This window comes from Myotis myotis, unplaced genomic scaffold, assembly GCF_014108235.1.
Source record: "Myotis myotis isolate mMyoMyo1 unplaced genomic scaffold, mMyoMyo1.p scaffold_m19_p_11, whole genome shotgun sequence".
NCBI lineage: Eukaryota > Metazoa > Chordata > Mammalia > Chiroptera > Vespertilionidae > Myotis > Myotis myotis.
This window is the reverse complement of record NW_023416315.1, coordinates 15,662,789-15,684,821: the sequence shown is the minus strand read 5'-3', so window position 1 is coordinate 15,684,821 and position 22,033 is coordinate 15,662,789. Positions and strand designations below refer to the sequence as shown.

General features: G+C 39.8%; 1 protein-coding gene across 1 annotated transcript in view; it reads right to left on the bottom strand.

Annotated features, from left to right (window-relative positions):
- Window positions 1-22,033, bottom strand: part of CCDC146 (coiled-coil domain containing 146) — a 112,828-nt gene that overhangs the window by 41,390 nt on the left and 49,405 nt on the right. The gene's annotated exons all lie outside the window — the stretch shown is intronic.

Sequence of the window (22,033 nt, the reverse complement as noted above, 5' to 3'; positions counted from 1 at the left end):
ATAACACAGCACCAAACCCTCAAGTTTTACCACAATGCAATGAGTATTTTATATTAGGTTTGACTTTAGCTGAACTAACAGTATCGACAAACAGAACTAAAGAAACGATTTGTTTTTCAATGCCTGTTGTCCTTACCTCCATATTTTCTCGAATCTGTAACTTTCCTCTCCCTCCCCTGATCCTGCTGGTCTAAGTCACACCAGCTGTCAGTGGAGGACTATAAAACCTCTGCTGTGCTCCCCTCCCATCACTGCTTCCATTTAGGGACCCTGTTCATCTGCTTTCCATGGGGAACTTTTAAAAATTCAAACAAAGTCTTGTTTTGCTGGGTGATCAAAACTCTTCAAGTGGAATAGAACTCAAGATCCTTGAAATGGTCCTTACAGTCCTGTGCGAGCCTGCCACCCTCCCGGCCTCTTTCACACACCCTCCTCATTCTCTCAGCACTCTGGCCATTCGAGCTGCCTCCCATTTCCACAAACGCATCAATCTCTTTCCTTCCCCGGGGTTGCTGTACTGGCCATTCCTCACTTTACTCCGGCTTCACTCCAAATCTTTCTTCATACCTCAGCTTAAATATCAATCTCCTCTGACTTCTAAATCTTAATATCCACATACACCACCCATCCCCAAAGAACTCTGTTTTTCATTTTACAATAGGCACCAATAGACTTATGTGATTAAAAAAAGTTTCTTCCCAACTAGTAAATAGACGCCAGGAGGAAAGGGCCCAGGCTACCTTGCTCTTCACTCTCACACCAGTCAGTGGAACCACAGGCACAGTGTATGTGTTTGGCAAATGTTTGCCAACGGAGCAAATGAATGACTGTAAATGACAAAATGTCTACACAATGGGGCTTCGTGGTGTCTCTATCCAAATCAGAATAGAAAAACATTGCTAAGTGCACTATAAAACCATTACTTTTTTTGTGAAAGTATTTGGGATCTTTCACGAGGTCCCTAAAAGCTGGTGCCAGGTTTGGGCTCCAGTCCCCACAACCCTTATTTTTAAAATGTGGATGAAATATTGTGAACAGATTTTTAAAACCTCTGAGGATTTTCCAACTACCCTCTCAATGAAATATCTTTAAATGTATTCATATGTCACCTTAAATATAATTTATATGTAACCTTTTAAAGGTTGATTTGCTGTTGGTATAGGTTGACCTAATGTTACATTTTATAGATATTTAATTAAACACACTTATTTTGGTTCTGCAGTTTTCTTTTTGTATTTTTGAGCCAATGTATAATTTATTTCAGGTCTCAAATATTTTCATTGGTTCCTGAAAAAGGGGATAGGATATAGGCACTATGCCTTTAAAGTTTAATAGGTTAAAAAAAGAAAAAAGCTTTGCATATGGGCACTTTTCAGAAACATTGTTACTGGGAAAAGGCAATGAAAAGGTCAGTGTAAGAGTATGTGTTCACATATGCATGTGTGTATGAAGGCCATGTGAGAGCCAGCCTTGGAATTAGCCAACAAGCTAGCTACAGGAGGCAAGCCATTGGGTAAGGTAATTATGGACTCATCTGTTTATGGACTCATTTTGTTTTTAAGATGACAAGACCATTGTCTGCTACCTACTGCTCTGCACAATGAAAACAGAAGTGAATGTGACACAGGCCCTGCCCTAGGGTAGCTCACAGGTTGAGGAGATACACACAAAAAGAAATTACAGAACACTTAAACTACACTCAGTAGTTGTATTGTTAGTCAACAACTCTATTTGGCATTTTACAATTTTCTTCATATTGTAAGTTAAAGCAAATAAGTAACATTATAAATGACAGACCACTGCCAGGGGTGGAACTTCTGGAATGGTGGTGTGAAGAGCTTGAGGAATCTTCTCCCTCAGAAAAACATTGATTTATTATCTTAGACAACCATTTACAGCCTCTGGAAAGGGACCTAAGGGTGTGCAAAAAACTGAGCAGCATTTATTCAACAAAATACACTGAGGCTGCCTGGGAACAGTGGAGATCCTGGCATCTGAACCAAGCGCTGTGTCCATCACCCCAGCTCCCCGCGGAGGAAGAACTATTCTGGGCAGGTTTGGCAGCCAGTGAGGAACCTACCTTCCGTCTGCTGCAGATCTAGTCAGGGGGGCGGGGCAGGCCCGGGAAGCTGCTGCATCCTCCCCCACCCCCAGGCCTGTTGTGAAAGAGCTTTACCGGATACAGAGCTGCAGCTGCTCAGCGGCTCCCATCCCCACGCCCAGGCCCCTGCTCTATGGGGAGACTGTGGGGAGGGCAGCCCAAGGAGATCGGAGTGCCTTGTCCCCCAGCTCCTGCTGATCAAGGTGGGGCTGAGTAAGCTGCCAAGACCTGCAGCTCTACCTGAGGACGCTGACTTATTGGAACGGAGTGTGGAATCCATGCCCCAGGGCTTTGTCAGAAACAATAGCTATCACAAGGGTTAACAGCAAGTGGTGGCTCATAGCTTCATGATACCAGTAGAGGCAGGTGAGCGTTTAACAAAGAAATTGGTGCCTGAGACAGCCAAAGAGGGCCCTGCTGGTACTGGTGGCTCAGAGGCTGTGGAAAAGCTCACGGCTGTGACCATGCAGGAGTTACCTCAAGGGGAGCTTCCAAACTATCAGATAGGCCAATCCCCTGAGCTCTAAAAGTGGTCCCCAAGCCACATGCAGACTCAGAGGAAAGGATGAAAATGTCACTCACTCAGGAGGCTTAAACTCTATCTCTGACCAATCGGTGGCTGACCACTAAGCTATGCTGACACAGGGGCAATCACCAGGAAGCCAAACTTAAAAATAAAAACAAGGAAGGGATATCTAAGCAGAGACGTCAGAGGCTGAACACTATGGGGGAAATACACTTCACAGACTTAGCGCAGCCAAGTCACTAAACATATACACTTACGAGCAACCATAACAAAACAAAACAGCAAAACAAAAAGGCAGGGGAGGATCCAGAATTGCTGTAACATATCATCTAAAAGGTCCTATTTTCAAAAGTATGAGATATGTGAAGAAATAGAGGGGAAAAGGCAGAAACTGCCTTGGGGGTGCAGATGTTGGAAAGACTTAACGCAACTATTATAAATACGTTCCAAGTATGAAAGGAAACCGTATTTAAAGAATTAAAAGAGTGTGACGACAATTCATCGAACAGAGAGTATAATGAGGCACTGATCTAGGAGGATAAGAACTAAGGCATCAAAACGATGTTCTTGGAGGGTAAGAATGTACGGCTTTCATGCTTTTTATTTTTGCTTATCTGTATTTTCTAACTTCCCCTGACACATAGCTAGTGCTTTCAACAATAAAAGGTGATTGAAATAAGCTTGAAAACTATTGAGCTTGAAAACAGGAAGGATTCACAGCAGAAGTTCAGACTGGAGAGTATATGATCAGATCCTAGTGGCGGGGGCAGCCGGATCCTAGCTCAGACGGAGTGAAAACTCAGCTATATTTTCCCCAGGTTGAGTTTCCTCTCAAGTAGCAATAGTTTGAAGGTTGTTGAGAGGTGGGCCAAGGATGCATGTTGGCAAGTTTTATGACCACAGGAAAAGCCGGAGGATGGAGAGGTTTCCTTTCCTATTTGCTGTTTCTATCACTCCACTGCCTTTGGTGTCTAAGAAACTGAAGAAAGCCTGACAGGGCAAGCATCTGATAGGTCTTTGTAGTTTCTACACAAAATTGGAAAAGATTAAGTCATAGATATTCAGAAAGAGGACTGATAAGCTATTTTTTTTTATATGGTTTACTCCACTAAAAAACAAAAAAGAAAGACCAAACCTTGAAGAATGGATTTTGCCCTCCTTAAAAAATCCTATATAATAAAAGGGTAATATGCAAATTGATCCTAACAGCAGAAGGACTGGGAATGACTGGTCACTATGACACACACTGACCACCAGGGGGCAGATGCTAAATACAGGAGCTGCCCCCTGGTGGTCAGTGAACTCCCACAGGGGGAGCTCTGCTCAGCCACAAGCCAGGCTGACGGCTGCCAGCACAGCGGTGGTGGCGGGAGCCTCTCCTGCCTCCTCAGCAGCGTTAAGGATGTCTGCCTGCAGCTTAGGCTCCCGGGGTGCCAGAGGGATGTCTGACTGCCAGCTTAGGCCCGATCACCTGGGGAGCAGGCCTAAGCCAACCGGTGGACATCCCCCGAGGGGTCCCAGATAGTGAGAGGGCACAGGCCGGGCTGAGGGACTCCTCCCCCCACCACCGAGTGCACAAATTTTTGTGCACCGGGCCTCTAGTAAAAATCATAATCTGGAAGTTAATATTCATAAAAATTTGACTTTTTGCCCTAACTGGTTTGGCTCAGTGGATAGAGCGTCAGCCTGCAGACTGAAGGGTCCCAGGTTCGATTCCAGTCAAGGGCATGTACCTTGGTTGCGGGCATATCCCCAGTAGGGTTTGTGCGGGAGGCAGCTGATTGATGTTTCTCTCTCATCGACGTTTCTAACTCTATCTCTCTCCCTTCCTCTCTGTAAAAAATCAATAAAATATATTTTTTAAAAATTGACATTTCCATAAAATTGTAAATTGTCTTTTTCAGCAGATCAAGATCTGGTTAGAAATTTCAGACTCAATTCTAGTAGATGAAATGCTTCACACATAAACATAACCTAGAAAAAATAGTTGCAGTTTCACACTGCATGATACATATGGATACCAAGTTTGTCATGTTTTAAAAATGCAGAATCTAAGAAGTAGAGCACAAAGACAATCTTAAATTGTCAACTAGTATTTGCAACAAAAGGTTAGATATAATGTCACAAGTTCATAAATATGATTGCACAATAGATACTTGTCTTACTGAATTGGCTTGTTGGTAATTGAGAATGGAAGGAAACATTTACTCTAGAGCTAAAAGTTTAACAAGAGTTCACGATTCATAGATGAAATGTAACAACATGGAAAAAATTTCAAAAATTGAAATTCTAGGACATTCCAAGGAAAGGAATAGCTCAGTAAGAGCCAATACCAAGTGAACTTATCTGGAAGAGGGTCAGCATAAGGAAACAATTAGGTGTCTGTGTGAGTGTCTGCAGGGAAACCAAGGTGGCCACCATTATTAACCTACTCTATCCTTGTGGCCTCCTTTGACATTACCTACTAGTTTGGTCTCATTTCGAGAAACAGTTGCCATGATTTGGGAGGTAGCATAAACTTGAAACCCTTATCATGCATCTCCCGCCCCCTGTCCCTTTCACTGCTGGAAATAATACAACATAGTCATTTGAAGTAGATGCCAAATACAACCGGGCTCTCGACAATAATTCATCACTCCTTTTGTTTGACTTTTCCCCTTAACAGTTATATGAAGCTTCAGCTTTCCTATATACCTAACTCGTTCACCGGACAAATTAAGGCCGCCTAGACTCATTCCCCACATCAACAGATCCACTTATCTATACCCACATCCACCCTTCACTTCTTTCACCAAATCTCAAAAACAAAGTCTTCCTGTCCTTGTGGTGAAGACCAGCTCATCCACCTATGATCTCAAAGATATACTCCTCTACCTCTTCCTAGACATTAACTCATCAGCTATACCTTCTCTCCTTTACAACCTCTACTTCTACCCCTTTGCTGGCTCAGCATAGAGTGGTCAGGTATATCACTGGTGGGTTTGGTTTGAATTCCAGCTCTGCTACTTTTTAACTATGTAACTGGGAGTAATATTGAATCAATATGTGCCTGTTTCTTCCATTGTAAAAATAGCCCCATTTTATTAGACTGTAGTGAAGACTAAATGACTCAGTATATGAAAAGTATTTAGTATAGTATCTGGTACACAAGTAAGGGATTAGTTAAGCAATGTCATTTATTTTATAATTAATATCATTAACATTATCCTCAACCTATAAATTTGCTCAAGTTTTCCTCATAAAAAAAAGACAAAATCTATCTTGAATGCTAGTCACCCCTTTCTCTCTTTCACTTTCATTTAAGTTTTTCTCAGAAAGAATAGTCTCTTCTCTTTATCTCCATAGTGAACAGACTACCAGTACGTCACCAAATTAGTAAACTGACCAATGACTTCCTCATATCTCTGGCTGATTTTGACATTTTTTTTCTTCATCACATTTGTTTATGTTATGACTTGATGTGGTTTTCTTTGGCTTTAGATTTGCTCAAGGTTTTGTATTTGTGGGTTTATAGTTTTCATCAAATTTGGGAAATTTTCTTGTGTTATTTCTTTAAATATTTTTTCTGTCTCCCTCTCCTCTCCTTCTGTGATTCTGATTGCTCATATGTTTGGCCACATGATGTTTACAGAACACTGATGGTCTGTTCATTTTTATCTTCTACTCTTTTTTCTTTGTTTCATTTTGAATAGTTTCTATTGTTAGATCATAAAGCCCACTAATCTCTTTTTCGTTAGTGTCTGATCTGCTGTTAATCCCATCCAGTAAATTTTTTGTTTCATCTACTGTACTTTTCATCTCTAGAAATTTGATCTGGGTCTTTTTATAACTTCCACTTCTCTCACTATGCTCATGCTTTCCTCCACCCTTTCTCCAACATTCAAAATATGTGCAATAGCTTGTATACTAATTCTATTTGTGTATACTCTATTAATTGCCTCTTCTCATTATATGTCATATGTTTCTGCTTCTTTGCATGCCTAGTAATATTTGATTGACTTCCAGACATTGTGAATTTTATACTGTTGGGAGACAAAAAATTTTTGGCATTCCCTTAAATATTTTTAGGTCCAATGAGTCTCAGTTAAAATACTGTTAACTTAAACTGTTGAAAACGGTTTGGTTCTTTTCATAACTTGCTTTTAACTCATCTACCAGTGCTCTCAAATATAAACTCTTCTTTTAAATATATTATCTGTTGTCTAGGGCTAATTTGGCCCCACTACTGAGGCAATACCCTTCTATTCAGAGTCTAAGTATTCAGAGGTCTTTCTATTCTGGTTGGTGGGAACATGAACTATTCTTGGCCCTGTGGATTGTCCCACACCTCCTTTCTGGGAGTTCTTTTGCCAGCCTCAGCAGCATCCAGAAAGTATGCACTGATCAGTGCTCTTCTGCAGATCTCTGGAATTTATTGGGATGACCTTGGTCAATAAAGTTATATAGATTTCAGGTGTATAATTCTACAATCTAGTATCTGTATATTGTATTATGTGTTCACCTCCCCAAGTCAAGACTCCTTCCATTATCATTTATCCCCCCTTTACCCTCTTCTACCTCCCTATCCTATTGCCTGAATCTATGAAGTTATTTTTTGCTTAATCACCTTTTTCAGCTAGCCCCACAACCCTCTCCCCTCTGACAGCTGTCATTTTGTTCTCTGTATCTATACGTCTGTTTCTTTTGTTAGTTTATTATATTTCACATATAAGTGAAATCATATGGTATGTGTCTTTCTGTGAATGGTTTATTTCACTTAGTATAATACTCTCCAGATCCATCCAGGCTATTGCAAAGGTAAGGTTTCCTTTTTTTTTTTTTTTTTTTTTTAATACGGTTGAGTAGTATTCCATTGTGTAAATGTACCATTGCTTTTTTATCCTCTCATCTACTGATGAGCACTTGAGCTGCTTCCAAATCTTGGCTATTGTAAATAACACTGCAATGAACATAGGGGTGCACATATTCTTTCAACTTGGTGTTTCAGGATTCTTAGGATATATTCCCAGAAGTGGAATTGCTGGGTCATAAGGAAGTTCCATTTTTAATTTTTTAAGGAAGCTCCATACTGCTTTCCACAGTGGCTGCATCAACCTGCATTCCCACCAACAGTGGCTGAGGGTTCCCGTTTCTCCATATCCTCACCAGCATTTGTTGTTTGTTGATTTATTGATGAGAGCCATTCTGACAGGTGTGAGGTGATATCTCATTGCAGTTTAATTTGCATTTCTCTGATGAATAGTGATGCTGAGCATCTTTTTATATGTCTCCTGGCCATCTTAAACTGTTTTTTATTTAAACTTAAAAAAAAGCCAGTGATCTAGTTGGGGGAAGTCTTATTTACTCATTCACTTCCATTCTAATTTACCTGTCCGAGAAGGCAATGGAAAAGGAGGAATAGTGAAAAGTAACTTGGCTTAAACATAGACTTGAAAGAGCAAAGAATCTGCCACGCAAAACTGGCTCCTCACCCACAGCTTCTCCTCTCCCTTCTGTGTGGTTGGCAGAGATCCGGGGCTGTTGTCTCACAGTTGCCTGCTCCTCCTTTGGTGGCCCACCACAGGAATGTGACCAGGAGGCCGCAAGTGACAACAGGGCTTCCCAAGAGGGGAGGTATCAGATGTAATGGACATTGTGGGTGAGTAATGCAGGTGCTTAGCTATATGTAAGACTTCGAAGTTAAGTCACAATAACTTTAAGATAACATGTACAGCCAACTCGGTAAAAAGCATGCCTAAGCACAAAAATGCTAATGAGTGGTATTGCTTTAAAAATTCATATTTGTCCCAGTAAAAGTGCAACTGCTTGAAACTTTAACAATTATTAACCCTGTTTAACATTATTTTCCCCCTACTTCCAAAGATCCTGGGGAGCGTTGGTAGCTGTAAGCCTGGAAGGCAGTGAACAAGCCAGATGGAAACCCAGTTGCCTCTTCAAGAACTTCAAAGGGTGAACCTCACCGGACCAAAGCCACGAGGGCTGTTGAAATAAGCGTCAGGAGATTATCAGAGTCAGGAAACAGAGCCAGGTTAAAGCCAGTGATTCACTAAAGTCACAAGACAGGAACCAGAAGAATAGGGGTGGGGGCAGGATTCGCAGAAAAATTGTGCTGCCAGTTGACTCTGACTGTGTAGCTTTCAGTCCTTCACATGCAGAAGTCCCAGCCGTAGGGCACCTTTAAAGTGCTGGAGAGGGCTTAGGCAGTGAGAAACCTACATGGAGCTGGGACCCTTAGAGACCAGAGCACCTCCCGCACCAGGATCACTAACGCCTGAAGATGTCCACAGCTGGTAAATTGTTCATCTCACTGTCCTGCCCTGACCCTGTCCTACGGGTCTGTCTCTGGCTGACCCCAGAGAGCAGGGGGCTGGATTCCTGGGACTGGCTGCTTTCTATGTGCTGAGTAGGTGTGCGTGCCCACCTTTCAGACCTCCTCCTGTGTGCTGAGGGAACCGCCCCTCTTATCCGGCTGTCAGCCAGTGTCTCCCAGCTCTAAGCTCTGGGGTTTCAGGAAAGGGACATAGCCACTACCCACAACAAAGAACCCTGGGGCCTCTGGTGCCCACCTTCCTGTTTTGAGGATGCTTCTGCCCACAATACAATTTCCAGTATTCGTGAGTAACTGTTTATTTAGCATAGAGGCGTCCGGGAAGCTGTGCTGCCCAGCAGTGTGGTGCGGCAGCACTACCCTCCACTTCCCCTTGTAGCAGGCAGATCGTGACGGACAATGAAGCCTTTTACTGCGAATCACAGAAGTGTTCTTTAAAAAAGAACAAAAACTCAAAGCTTCAGCTTGGACTTCCCCACTGATACCATAAAATGGAAACTTGGGAGCAGCATATGGGGATGTGTGAGTTCCATTCTTGCTAATTCGCTGGTAAGGGTTTTTTGTTTTTAATCCTGGCAGCATATTTAGACAAGCCGTTTAATTTTTATTAAGTTTATTTCTAAGTAGTTTATTCTTTTTTATTCTATTATAAATTAATTTTTTTTTTGCAACTTCATTTTTGGATTGTTTATTGCTAGTGCATAGAAGCCATTCCATTTTGTTAACTACAATGATTAACCATGAAAATAAAGGCTAATCCTCATAATCCTGGCGTAAACCTTTCTTCAGATGTTCCAGTTAGGGCAGAATATCTTTGGCTCTCTTGTTCGCTTGGTGTACCCTAAGTATCTAGAAGACTGCATCCCATTAAGGTACTTCAAATATATAATGAATGAGGAATATGTCACTCATTCCTCAATTGTGTTGAAATCATGCTCACACATCTGTCCTCCATATAAGAAGCTCTCTGAAGGCAGGGCTCATTCTAGTGCCCCAAGCAGCTTTCCTAGTACATGGCATACAGCAGGTGCTTAACACCTGTCTGAAGAATCTATCAGTAGCTGGCAAAGTGGGGTGTGGCATGAAGGGTAGAGCATATCACAGAAGGCAATCTCAAAGTATGGCTTTCCATTTCCTCATGCACATGTGAATTGGGCCAAAATGATCATTAAGGACATCGCTGAAACAATATAAAGAATAGAGAGAAATCAGTCTAGAAGAAACACCTGCAACCTGAAGGGTGTGTGTGTGTGTGTGTGTGTGTGTGTGTGTGTGCATGTGTGTGCAAGTGCACACATATGTGAAGTTAGACAGTGGTTCTCAACCTTCTGGCCCTTTAAATACAGTTCCTCATGTTGTGACCCAACCATAAAATTATTTTCGTGGCTACTTCATCACTGTAATGTTGCTACTGTGATGAATCGTAATGTAAATATCTGATATGCAGGATGGTCTTAGGCGACCCCTGTGAAAGAGTTGTTCGACCGCCAAAGGGGTCGCGACCCACAGGTTGAGAACTGCTGGCTTAGGAGGACATAAACCTAAAGCTGATTGTGGGAGATTTGTGGATTGGTTTGTTGTTTGTGGAATACACATTCCCGATACAGGTTGGAATGGACTATAAAAAGCCTCTGAATGGAAAACGTATCAAACATTTTCTCTTGACAGCTTGCCACCCAGGGAAGGTGCTTACATGATCTACTTCTAAGGACGCTTAACTCGGCCCATAGTTACACAACATAAACAGCTACTAAAGGTGGGTGGGCCAAATTTAAGATTCAGAGAGATTCAAATCCATTAATAAACCAGAAAATCCAATATCTAAATATTTGAATCCTAACAAAAACTCTTTAAAGGGCAAGATAATAGAATTTTTAAATAACTAAATGTGTATTATAAAGTGTTACATTTAAACCTAAAATTAGATCCTCAGAATCTTTTTGTTTATGAACTAATATGAACCAATTACTCACCTTATAAATTTCTTGAATTACTATAATGAATGGTAACAGATGGATGGTTATTACCCATAGCAATTATGTAACAGATTATTCTGGAATTTCCTCAGAAAAGGGTGGAATATTCAGAAATTAACAATTTTCCAAGAAATCTGGTTTATATGATATTTAGAGACATAGTTCTTTAGCTTGTCTTAGTTTTTGAGAAAGCGGAGAAAACTATATAATGTCGACTAAGTATAGTTTTAGCTTTTTTTTCACTTGACACCAACTTTGATACTCAAGCAAAGTAAAATAAAAATTTTAAAAGGCTTAAAAATAGATTCTAACAAACATTTCACCAAACACAGCTGTTTCTAGTTCACTAAGTTAACTATTACAAAATATTTTAATGTGCTTTCTGGCAAACATAAATAGCCTAATTTCATGGAAACGCCACATTTCCAGTTATTCATAATAGGTTGTAACAGTTTAGGGATATGTTACTATTTCTACAGATTTCTGTATCAGAAAAAGGAGGAAAGATACTACTTACATCTCTTAAAATATGTAAGATAGACTTTAATCCATGCTATAAGGGTGTATTTCATGCCAGAGACTATAAACTAGCAGCCATTCTGCAGATATTTTTAGTATGCACAATTAAAAATTGATGTATTTGCCATAAAAAAAAATCTGACTTGTCAGCCTCTCTTGAAAAATTATTAGATTTGATAACACTGGATTCACATTCTAACTTTACAGCAATTAATTGGTGTTTAGCTGAGACTGACTTTAGAGGTACTTTGAAAGGGCTGCCCCTTTTAAAAGGAGCATTGTCTACCCCACTAACATAACACCTAGGCTGTTTCCCTCATTTATGTTACTTTTATGGACCTTGTAGGCATTTGAGATTGGGACCCTGATATAGAACGTGTATATTTAAAGGTAGAAAATATTCAATTGATTGAGAGAATGGCTCCACTTACAAAATTCTTGCACAGACATTTTGGAATGTCATATTCTTCAGTGTTGTATCTTTCCCTTGCCTATCTCTGTACCTTCCTTAGCATAAGGGTGTATGACTGCACCCTTAATGTTTTAAAGTTTCTGAGATTTTCTTACTGTTTTTCCACTTTTGCTTCTAATAATTTTATGAAAAGATCAAATAAACATGAGTCTGATACTTTTTTGACTAACTGAAATATTTAAAAGTTACTTAAATTGAAATATTTTGTTACTTGGGTATTCAAATGTATTTTCAATTAAAAAACCCCACCATGAAACAAAATATAACCTGAAAAGACTATGAAGACACTGAAAAAAATGTGTCAGTCAGCTAAATTTTGTTGGGGCTTGAAAACAGGAAACATTCCGTTAACATAAAGAACGTTTTCTTCCCTGGGAACTAATGTTCCCTTTGGCTCTGTACTTTATGAGCTCTGACAAAAAAAAAGCAAATTGTAATTTGTAAGGGAAGTGCAGATAAATTCTGAACTTACCCCAGCAGTTATCATTTTAGTAGTGGTTTGAGCTAAACAGGAAGTGAACATTCAGTAATGTAGTCCAATAAGTAAATCATTTCCAGGCAAATCAATCACTAGCACACTAGAGATTCTAAAAGGGGCGTTGTCGATATAAAAATAACTTATTCAAAAATAGCATAATTTATGACTTCTGGTAAGATGGAAGACTGGAAGTTTTATTAAAGTGGGGACCATGTCCATCTTTCCCATTATTACATTGCCAAAGTCTAGCTCATGTGCCACTCATAAGTACTTGTTGAGTCAGTGAAAGGAAGAGTACATGAGAGCATTGAGCAAATAAGTCTTCAATAAATATTCACTAAATAATTCATGAAATAAAGTTGTTCAATACACATTTATCAAACAAATACATGAAAAGTACAAATTAATAATTCTTCTCTTATATCTTATTGAAAGTAACGATTAACATTTATTTATTCATTGAGTGATTGACATTTATTATGTTAAGTACTTTTGGATGTTGTTATTTAGTTCTCACAATAACCCTATGAAATAAGCATTATAATACAAAATTTAAAACAAAACAAAAAACTGTTGAGTAACTTGAGCAGTGTCACAAAGCTGGGGAGAGGCTTTGTAGGAATTTGACTATGATCCTATTCTGTTTCTCATTTTCCCCCCAATATTTATTCCCAATATTTCTGTTTTTAAAGTTCTTTATTGTTTAAAGTCTTACATATAGTATTACATATGTCTCCTTTTTCCTCCATTGAACTCTTCCTGGACACCCCCTCCCCCCCGGGCACATGCCCTCACACCCCTGTGTCCATTGGTTATGCTTAGATGCATGCATACAAGTCCTTTGGTTGATCTCTTAACCCCCCCCGCCCCCCACCCAACTCCCCTGCCTTCCCTCTGAAGTTTGATGGTCTGCTTGATGCTTCTCTATCTCTGGATCTATTTATGTTCATCAGTTTATGTTCATTATATTCCACAAATGAGTCAGATCATGTGATATTTATCTTTCTCTGACTGGCTTATTTTTCTTAGCATAATGCTCTCCAAGTCCATCCATGCTGTTGCGAATGGCAAAAGTTCTTTCTTTTTTACAGCAGCATAGTATTCCATTGAGTAGATGCACCACAGTTTTCTAATCCACTCATCTGCTGATGGGAACTTAGGTTGTTTCCAAATCTTAGTTATTGTAAACTGTGCTGCTACAAACATAGGGGTGCAGATGTCCTTTCTGATTGGTGTTTCTGATTTCTTAGGATATATTCCTAGATGTGGGATTACTGGGTCAAATGAGAGGTCCATTTTTAATTTTTTGAGGAAACTCCATACTGTTTTCCACAGTGGCTGCACCAGGGTGCATTCCCACCAGCAGTGCACGGGGGTTCCTTTTTCTCCACATTCTCGCCAGCACTTGTCATTTGTTGATTTGTTGATGATAGTCATTCTGACAGGTATGAGATAGTATCTCATTGTTGTTTTGATTTGCATCTCTCGGATGATTAGTGACTTTGAGCATGTTTTCCTATGTCTCTTGGCCTTCTGTATGTCTACTTTCAAAAAGCGCCTATTTAGGTCCTTTGCCCATTTTTTAATTGGATTGTTTATCTTCCTTTTGTTAATATGTATGAATTTATAATAAAAAGAAATAAACCTCTCACCTTTGGAGGATAGTATCAATTAAGCATTTTGAACACTGGTATATCAAGGGAATAAATCAAGTATTTATCATGACTCTCCTGCACGAATTCTACCTCAGGGTAGCCAAATCATTGGTGAAAAGAAGTTTCTCTTTTTAGGAGAATTCTAATTAATAAATGAAGAAGAAATGATAATATTACAAAATTATCATTTTGCAATCCCTAATGAATGGATCCAGACAAGGATCCACTGGCTGGTGACCTCAACAAAAGGGAGAAAACCAGTATTATGTGCCTCCGAATGAAACTATATGGCAACATTTAGAAAGTGGTCTTGCCTCCCACTCCACCATATACGCATATATTTCAATGTGACTCATATTAAGCCTCTATGAAAGTAAAGGACAAATATTGTATGATTTCACTCATCCGAGGTACCTAGAATAATCAAAACCACAGAGACAAAAAGTAGAGCAGTGGTTACCAGGAGATGGGACATGGGAGGTTCATGTTCAATGGCTGCAGACTTTCAGTACAGGCTGATAAAAGAGTACTGGAGATAAACAGCACTGATGCATAGCAAAGTGAATGCACTTAATGCCACTGAACTATTTACTTAAAAATGGTTAAAATGGCCACCTTATTGATATTTAACAACAATAAAAAAGTAGTAGGGTTACAGTTATCATATGCATTTCTAATTTTTTTTTACAATGAGCAAGAATTTTATTTGTATTATAAAATAATTTTTTTCAGAGAAAATATTTCAGGGAAAAGCCATAGGCTTTCTAGAATGCAGCTCTGGGCAGAGTGGGGCACAGGATTTTTTTTTTTTAAATTATTATTCTAAGAATTTATACTCTAAGCCAGACAGCTCATAGAAACATAAATATCAAAAGGCAAATAAAAAAATTTATAGAGACATATTAGCATATATTGGAGAAATTGTCTGAATCATTTTCATGTACAGCGAGGTATGTGAATAGTATGAGGGAACTCCCAATTATTTTGAAAGACCTGAAGAAACTGTCTTGATTTCTAAAATCCCAGGCACATTGTGCTAAGAAAGTTTTAATGTGGGTAAACTGTACTTTTGTGGCATGTTTTCTATAGTCAGCGACAAATTAAGGGTACCATAGAGGTCAGTCTAGAATCGATGGGCTGAAACTTTGGAATCTGAGCAAACTTGGTCAGGCTTGGACAGGTCTTCTAGGCTTCCCTCAGATCTGTTTACTCAGCTGTAAAATGAAGGGACTGGTTTCGATAACATGGAACGTCATTTCCTGAGGTTTTATGGCACCATGAAGGATAAGCTTGAAATCGCTATTTAGCATTAAAATAGTTTTAGTAAACTCTAAATTCTCTTTGTTCCAAATATGTTACATTAATTACTGGAATATATATCTAGTATAGTCAACTTCCAACTGACAATGTTATTTTGCTATGAGTTGTAGTACTGGTGTTTTAAAATATGAGAAACTAAAAAAAATTTACAACAAATTGTTAAGAAAGCAAATAGTTGCACAGCAAAACTCCTTCAAACTTTGGGAAATTGGGCATGTTGGCTAAAAACTCACACTGTTTAGAAAGTTAAGCTGTTAGGAACTTGTATGTTCTAAAAAGGTATTTCACTTTATTGATGGGCAATATAAGAATGCAATCTGAAGCATGACTGGCCATTGTCAAAATGATGGAGAAGGCGTTTATCTTTGATGCCCTAATAACATACTCTAACTTTGTTCTTTCCATGTCCACTCTGGAACACAAAAATCCTATAAAATTAGCTTTACGTATGGACTTAATGTCTTCGTTAAATAGAGGCTGGTGGTGCAGCTCCTACCATGATCCAATTTCTCTCCCCGCTTTTCCCCCAAGTCTCTCTTCTCTGTTTCTTTGCCATCTTTACCCCACCACGTTCATCTCTCTGGGCTCCCTTTCATTCCTTTACACTATATTCCTGTCTTCTGTGTTTGGGTGGGAATTAGAAAGGTTAGAGAAGATGGGCCACATAATAAGCAGCAGATGTTGGCTATTTGTGGAGAGGCGAGGAAGAGCAACTTAAACGTGGCCTAGATTCTCCAAGCCAGGCCAGACTCCTCCTCTCATGCCGTAGAAAAGAGAAAGCAAATTCCCCGATCCATATGCTTTTAAGTTGCTAAAAAGCAACTTCTTCTTCCTCCTTACCCTCACTGCTTCACACTGCAGAAGCAAAGATATAAAAAGGAGGGGGAAACGGGGATAACAGCAACTGTTAAAAAAAGTTTTCATATAGATACAGAGAACATTTTGACAATTGCCAGATGGGAGAGGAGTTAGGGGGATAGGCCAAAAAGGTGATGGCATTCAGAAGTACAAATTAGTAGTTACAGAATAGTCAGGGAGATATAAAGCAGAGCATGGGGAATAGAGTCAATAGTACTGTAATAAATATATATGCCGGGGTCCAACCCCAGCGGGTCCAGGGGTTCCCAAAGGTGTGGACGGAGTCGGCGAAGAAGGAATGACATGGAGGCAGCATTCAGTTGATCAGCATAGCGAGGATCTCCAGCCAGGATCTCCAGCCAAGTTCAGTTACCAGGTTCTAGTCAGGTTCTCTTGCCAATTTCTGTAGTCAGGTTCAGTCCAGGATCTTTTGCCATGTTCTCTCACTAGGTTCTGTCTCTAGGTTCTGAGGCCAGTTTCTGTCCAGGATCTTTTGCCATGTTCTCCAGCGAAGTTCTTCTGTCTCTAGAGAATGTTCTGTGTAGGTTCTGTCTCTCTTGGTTCCGTATTCTAAGTTCTGTCTCTAAGTTCTGTGTTCTAAGTTCTGTGTTCTATTGTCTTGTTGCATCTGTATTTATACCAGTTGATTCCAATCCTATCAATCTCTATTACAAAGGTTAGGGCGTTTCTTATCTCCATTCCAGGGAGTAAAGATTATGTAGCTTAAGCATGATTGTTCGTAGTTAAAGTGATTAATTACCCACCTGGCACTTAGTTAAGAGGTTTTATTCCCTCCCTAACTTCAGGAGAAAATCCCTACCTGGGGAAACAACCTTTCTCAGAGACCTTGGTTAAAACACATAGTGCCAAGAAGGTGAGCAAACATATTAAGAACAGTATGCCATATATGCCAGGTCCCTTGAAACAGCAAGCATGGACCGGCTCCCGGCATATATGTGGTATCAGATGGGTACCAGTTTATTGGAGTCATCACTTTGTAAGTTATATAAATGTCTAATCACACGGTTATACACCTGAAACTAATATATTATTACTAGAGGCCCAGTGCACAAAAATTCATGCACTCAGGGGTCCCTCAGCCTGGCCTGCGCCCTCTTGCAGTCCAGGAGCCCTTGGGGGATGTCCTCCTGCCAGGTTAGGCCCACCTTCTGGGGGATCAGGCCTAAGCTGGCAGTCAGATATCCTTCTGGCAGCCTGTGAACCCTTGGGGGATATCCAACTGACAGGTTAGGCCCACTCCCCACCACCGCCACTGCACTGGCCAGCCATGAGCTGGATTCTGGCTTAGCAGCACTCCCCCTGTGGAAGCACACTGACCACCAGGGGGCAGCTCCTGCATTGAGTATATGCCCCCTGGTGGTCAGTGCACATCATAGTGACCAGTCGTTCCCGGTTGTTCTGCTGTTAGGGTCAATTTGAGTGTCATCCTTTTATTATATAGGATATGTCAACTGTTATTTAAAAATAAAAAAGGGTAAAAATAATATATTGTTGATTTTTTGTTTTGGTTTGGTTTTTGTTAATCCTCACCCAAGGGTATTTTTTCCATTGAGAGAGAATGGAAAGGAGGGAAAGAGGGTGGGGGAGAGGAGAGAGCGAGAGAGATAGAAACATCAATGTAAGAGAGACACATCGATTGGTTGATTCCTGCAGGCACCCAGACTGAGGCTGGGGCGTGAACCTGCAACCCAGGTACATACCCTTGACCAGGAATCAAACCCATGACCCTTCATTACACAGGCCAATGCTCTAAATATTGAACAACATCTGCCAGGGCTATTTTTGATTTATTAACATGGAACTCATAACCAACAGAACTATAACTCATGCCTGAAGGAAAAGGAAGCTTATCTAATATGTGTTTTCTCCATAAGGCACATTACAACCTTCTTGTACTTATGAACTCTAGGCAGCATTTTATTGCTAAGCTCAGGAGCCATTTTAAACAGTAAAATCACCAACAAAAAGCACAAAAATAAAAAAATGTAATAATTAGACCACAACAAGGACACTGCTTTACAGTATGAGAGCTAAAATAAGACAGCAGAGTGTTGCCTTTTTTGAACTTAGCTGGAAATATGCATTGGGCTACCAAATTTTCAACCACCCTACACATGTCTACAAATTATCTCAAAAGCCCACAAGTATTATCTTGGGATTACAAACAAATTTTAATGAGTAGATGAATTGATAAATACAGAAGTCATAAATAATGAGGATCAACTCTATATTATTACAAAAACCATAGCTTTGACTTCTTTAATATGTAAATATGAATTTATATTTTATATAACATATTACATTTATATACATTTTATGTTACATAATATGTATATGCTGTAATTATATACATATAAATTATATAGCTTAAGAATTTATTTTAATATTTCACTTCATAAGAATAGTGTGCATCTTAAATTTTTATGGAAAAGTAAAAAATATTCAACTAACTCCATGCTAATTGAATAATTTCATGCTGAATGCATGTCTTTTAAATGCCTGTCCTTGCTCTCTTTGAAACACGTTTTTAAAAGACTTGAGTTTATCTTATGAAATATATGTCAGCATGTGAACTCTCAATAAATGTTAATTTAAAGGTGATTTCCATTGTGTTGGTAACTAAAGAAAATTTATGAAAGGGGTAAATGTTAGTGTTAATAGCAAACATTGAAATACACTGATAGGTCATCATCCAGGTTCTTTTAAGGAAATCTTTCTATATGATTTAAGTATAGCATTCTAAAGAATATTATTTTGTTTATTTATTTTTCTGCTTTTAGTTTGATAATATCTATGATTTGAGTAATTTCCTGTTCTTTTTAGTGAAAACTTCAGAGCAGAAGAAACCACTTCATGATCATTATCAACAGATGTTAAGTTGCTTGGTCCTTATTTTAAAGTATTTATGATTATTTATCACAGCTTTCCTGGGCTTATGTATTTAACACAAGATTATTTTTGATCATGTTTATATGTACAAATGGCATAGCAGGTGTTTTTAATTACAAGTGACACAAAGTTTAGCTTCAACAATTGCTGTTTCAGAAAAAAGATGACAAAATAGACACACAAGCTGCACAGTTACATATAAACATAAATTTAAAATACATTTCCATTCATTACTGTGATCATCTCAAAAAGAGCCTTAGGATGGTAGTCATGGAACCCATGTTTTCAGTGAGGACTCTTCCACTATCTTGCCATTTAACTAGGCCTTAGTTTTCTCATCTATAATATGAGAAGGTCAGATTAGAGGTCTTTAAGATCCTTTTCAGGTGTTTGTGACTCTAAATATTATTAATTAGAAGCCATATAATAGCAAAGCAAATCATTAAAATGTAAACATAAGTATAGACTGTCCTTTAATTAAAAAATTAATTCCAAGGGAAGATTATAAAGATCTACCTCGTTTTAGGTATTCATTCATTCAGTGAACACTTATTTTGCATTTATTGAACCATGCTCTGTACCTACCCCTGGGAATGGCAAGGGTGAAAAAACAGACATATCCCTAACTTAGTGGAGGGTTAAGCTACAGATCAACATATTTCAAGCCAGATCCAGCCGTGGGCAGAGGCAATGTCTTTGGCCTTAGAAGGGGTTCAGTATGCACACCAAGGCCTTTTCTGAACCCTTCCTTCCCTCCCAGTTTGCCATGGCATTAGCCTCTCCTTTTGCTAACTCTGAAATGACAACTTTTAGAGGTTTTTTGTGGGGTTTTTTCCAACTTAGACCACAGAAGTCGTCGATAAACCACCACTGCTGTGTTGGATATATGCTGCCTGGGCAGAGAGGAAAGCTTCCTGTTTCTCTCCTTTATTAGTTTTATTTCTTAGCCTCGTAACCCACCTTTCTAACTACCATCACTCCAAAATCTCCCACTTACAAAGCAAAAAAGGGAAGTGTTTAGAATGAAAGGAGCTCTTTAAAATAAACCTTATCTCATAAAAATGACATGTGTAACTTCCCTCGGTTTTAAATTTATTTAACGAGTGTAGGGTTTATCAATTCAATAAGCTGCAGATTCTGCAGAATGCACAGAATAAAGATATAGCTGTAACACTGAAAATTTTAGAATACATTCTAAAGGTAAATACAGAGTGGGCAAAAGTTTACAGTTGTTTGTATGGAAAACAATACAGTAATTAATAAATAATACAATAGACTGTTTCGCATATCACAACTATAAACCTATTTTGCCCCACCTTGTATATTAAAACTTTTTTTAACAGTTGCTGTTATCCCCGTTTCCCCCTCCTTTTTATATCATTGCTTCTGCAGTGTGAAGCAGTGAGGGTAAGGAGGAAGAAGAAGTTGCTTTTTTTAGCAACTTAAAAGCATATGGATCTGGGGAATTTAAAGGGTGTCCCAAAATTCTTCTATCAGTCTTTATAATAATGTCTGCAACCCCTTTACCACTCCTCCTGCCACTACATTGGTTCACCTGCCACCACACTACCACTTCTCACTATTTCCTGCTGGCTTCTAGCAGAAGATTCATTTCTTAAAAAATTGTCCTAGAAAATAAAAGGTTTCTATTGTTAATTAATGTTTAAAAAATGCAGCATACATCATTTCCTCTTGGCCATCCATATACACATTAGCATAAGACTGATATTTTTCAGAGGTGCTTGTCCTGGAACTCTGTTTTCATATAACATTCATCAGCATGTGGTCACTCATGTTCAAGAAACACATGTTAGGGAGAGAAACTAAGATGGCGGCATAGGGAAACACCGAAATTGCTGCCTCCTACAACAACTTCAAAACACAATAAACAGACAAAACGGACATCATCCAGAACTTACAGGAAGGCTGGCGGAGTGGAAATTCTACAACTAGAAGGAAGGAGAAAAGCACATTGAGGGTCAGGAGCTGCGGAAGTAAAGTGCAGAGGTACGGAGGCTCGAGAGTGTGCGGAAAGGGGCTGGTACCTGAGGACGCAGCTGTCTTTTTGAATCGGGAGGGAGTCACAAGCTCCCAACTGCTCTGAACTCCGGTTCCAGGAAGTCTCTGGGGACCCAGGACTCATACGGGGAGAAACTGGACTGTCTGGCAGCAGGCAGAACTCGGAACTCGAGGGCGGCTTTCCCTCAGAGGTGCTTGCAGCAATTAAATTATCAGGACACTGAGATGCACGCGGCCCCTTAGGGCAGGGCTGAGAATCCCCCATAGTTCCTTGCTCCGCCCTTTGATTCCCTGAGACCCCGCCCCACCCAGGCTGCTGCAGAGGCTTTTGCATATGAATGCCCTGGCCCTTTGCAACCTGAAAATTACCTAACAAACTGCAGCTGGGCCACAGACCCATAACTTCCAAGAGAAGGCCCAAGGTCCCACAGCAGCTTGCATTGCTTCACAGCTGGGCTTCATCAGGGCACCTCCAAACTCCAAAAAAGGAAGGGGAATCTGCAGTTCTCTTCATAGCTCCTGCTGGGTAACCTCCAAGAGCCAATGTACCCAGTGGTCAGAGGGGGACCATCCGGATTACAACTCCTCAGATCCATAAGGGACACACCCAGGGGGCAGACTCAGTGAGCACCAAAGCCCCACTGAAGCAAGTCTTGCCCCAGAAGGGTGTCTTCAGCACAGAAGTTCTCACACTGCAGACACAGTCGATTCTCACTGCCAATTGGCCTGGAGGTCAATTCCTCCCAGTGATCCTACAACAATCAAGGCATAACTACAACAAGACTGTGCACAAAGCCCACAAGGGGGTGCACCAAGAGTGTCCACCTCAGGTAATGGGGGAGGCTGAGCCACTGGGCCCTACAGGACACCT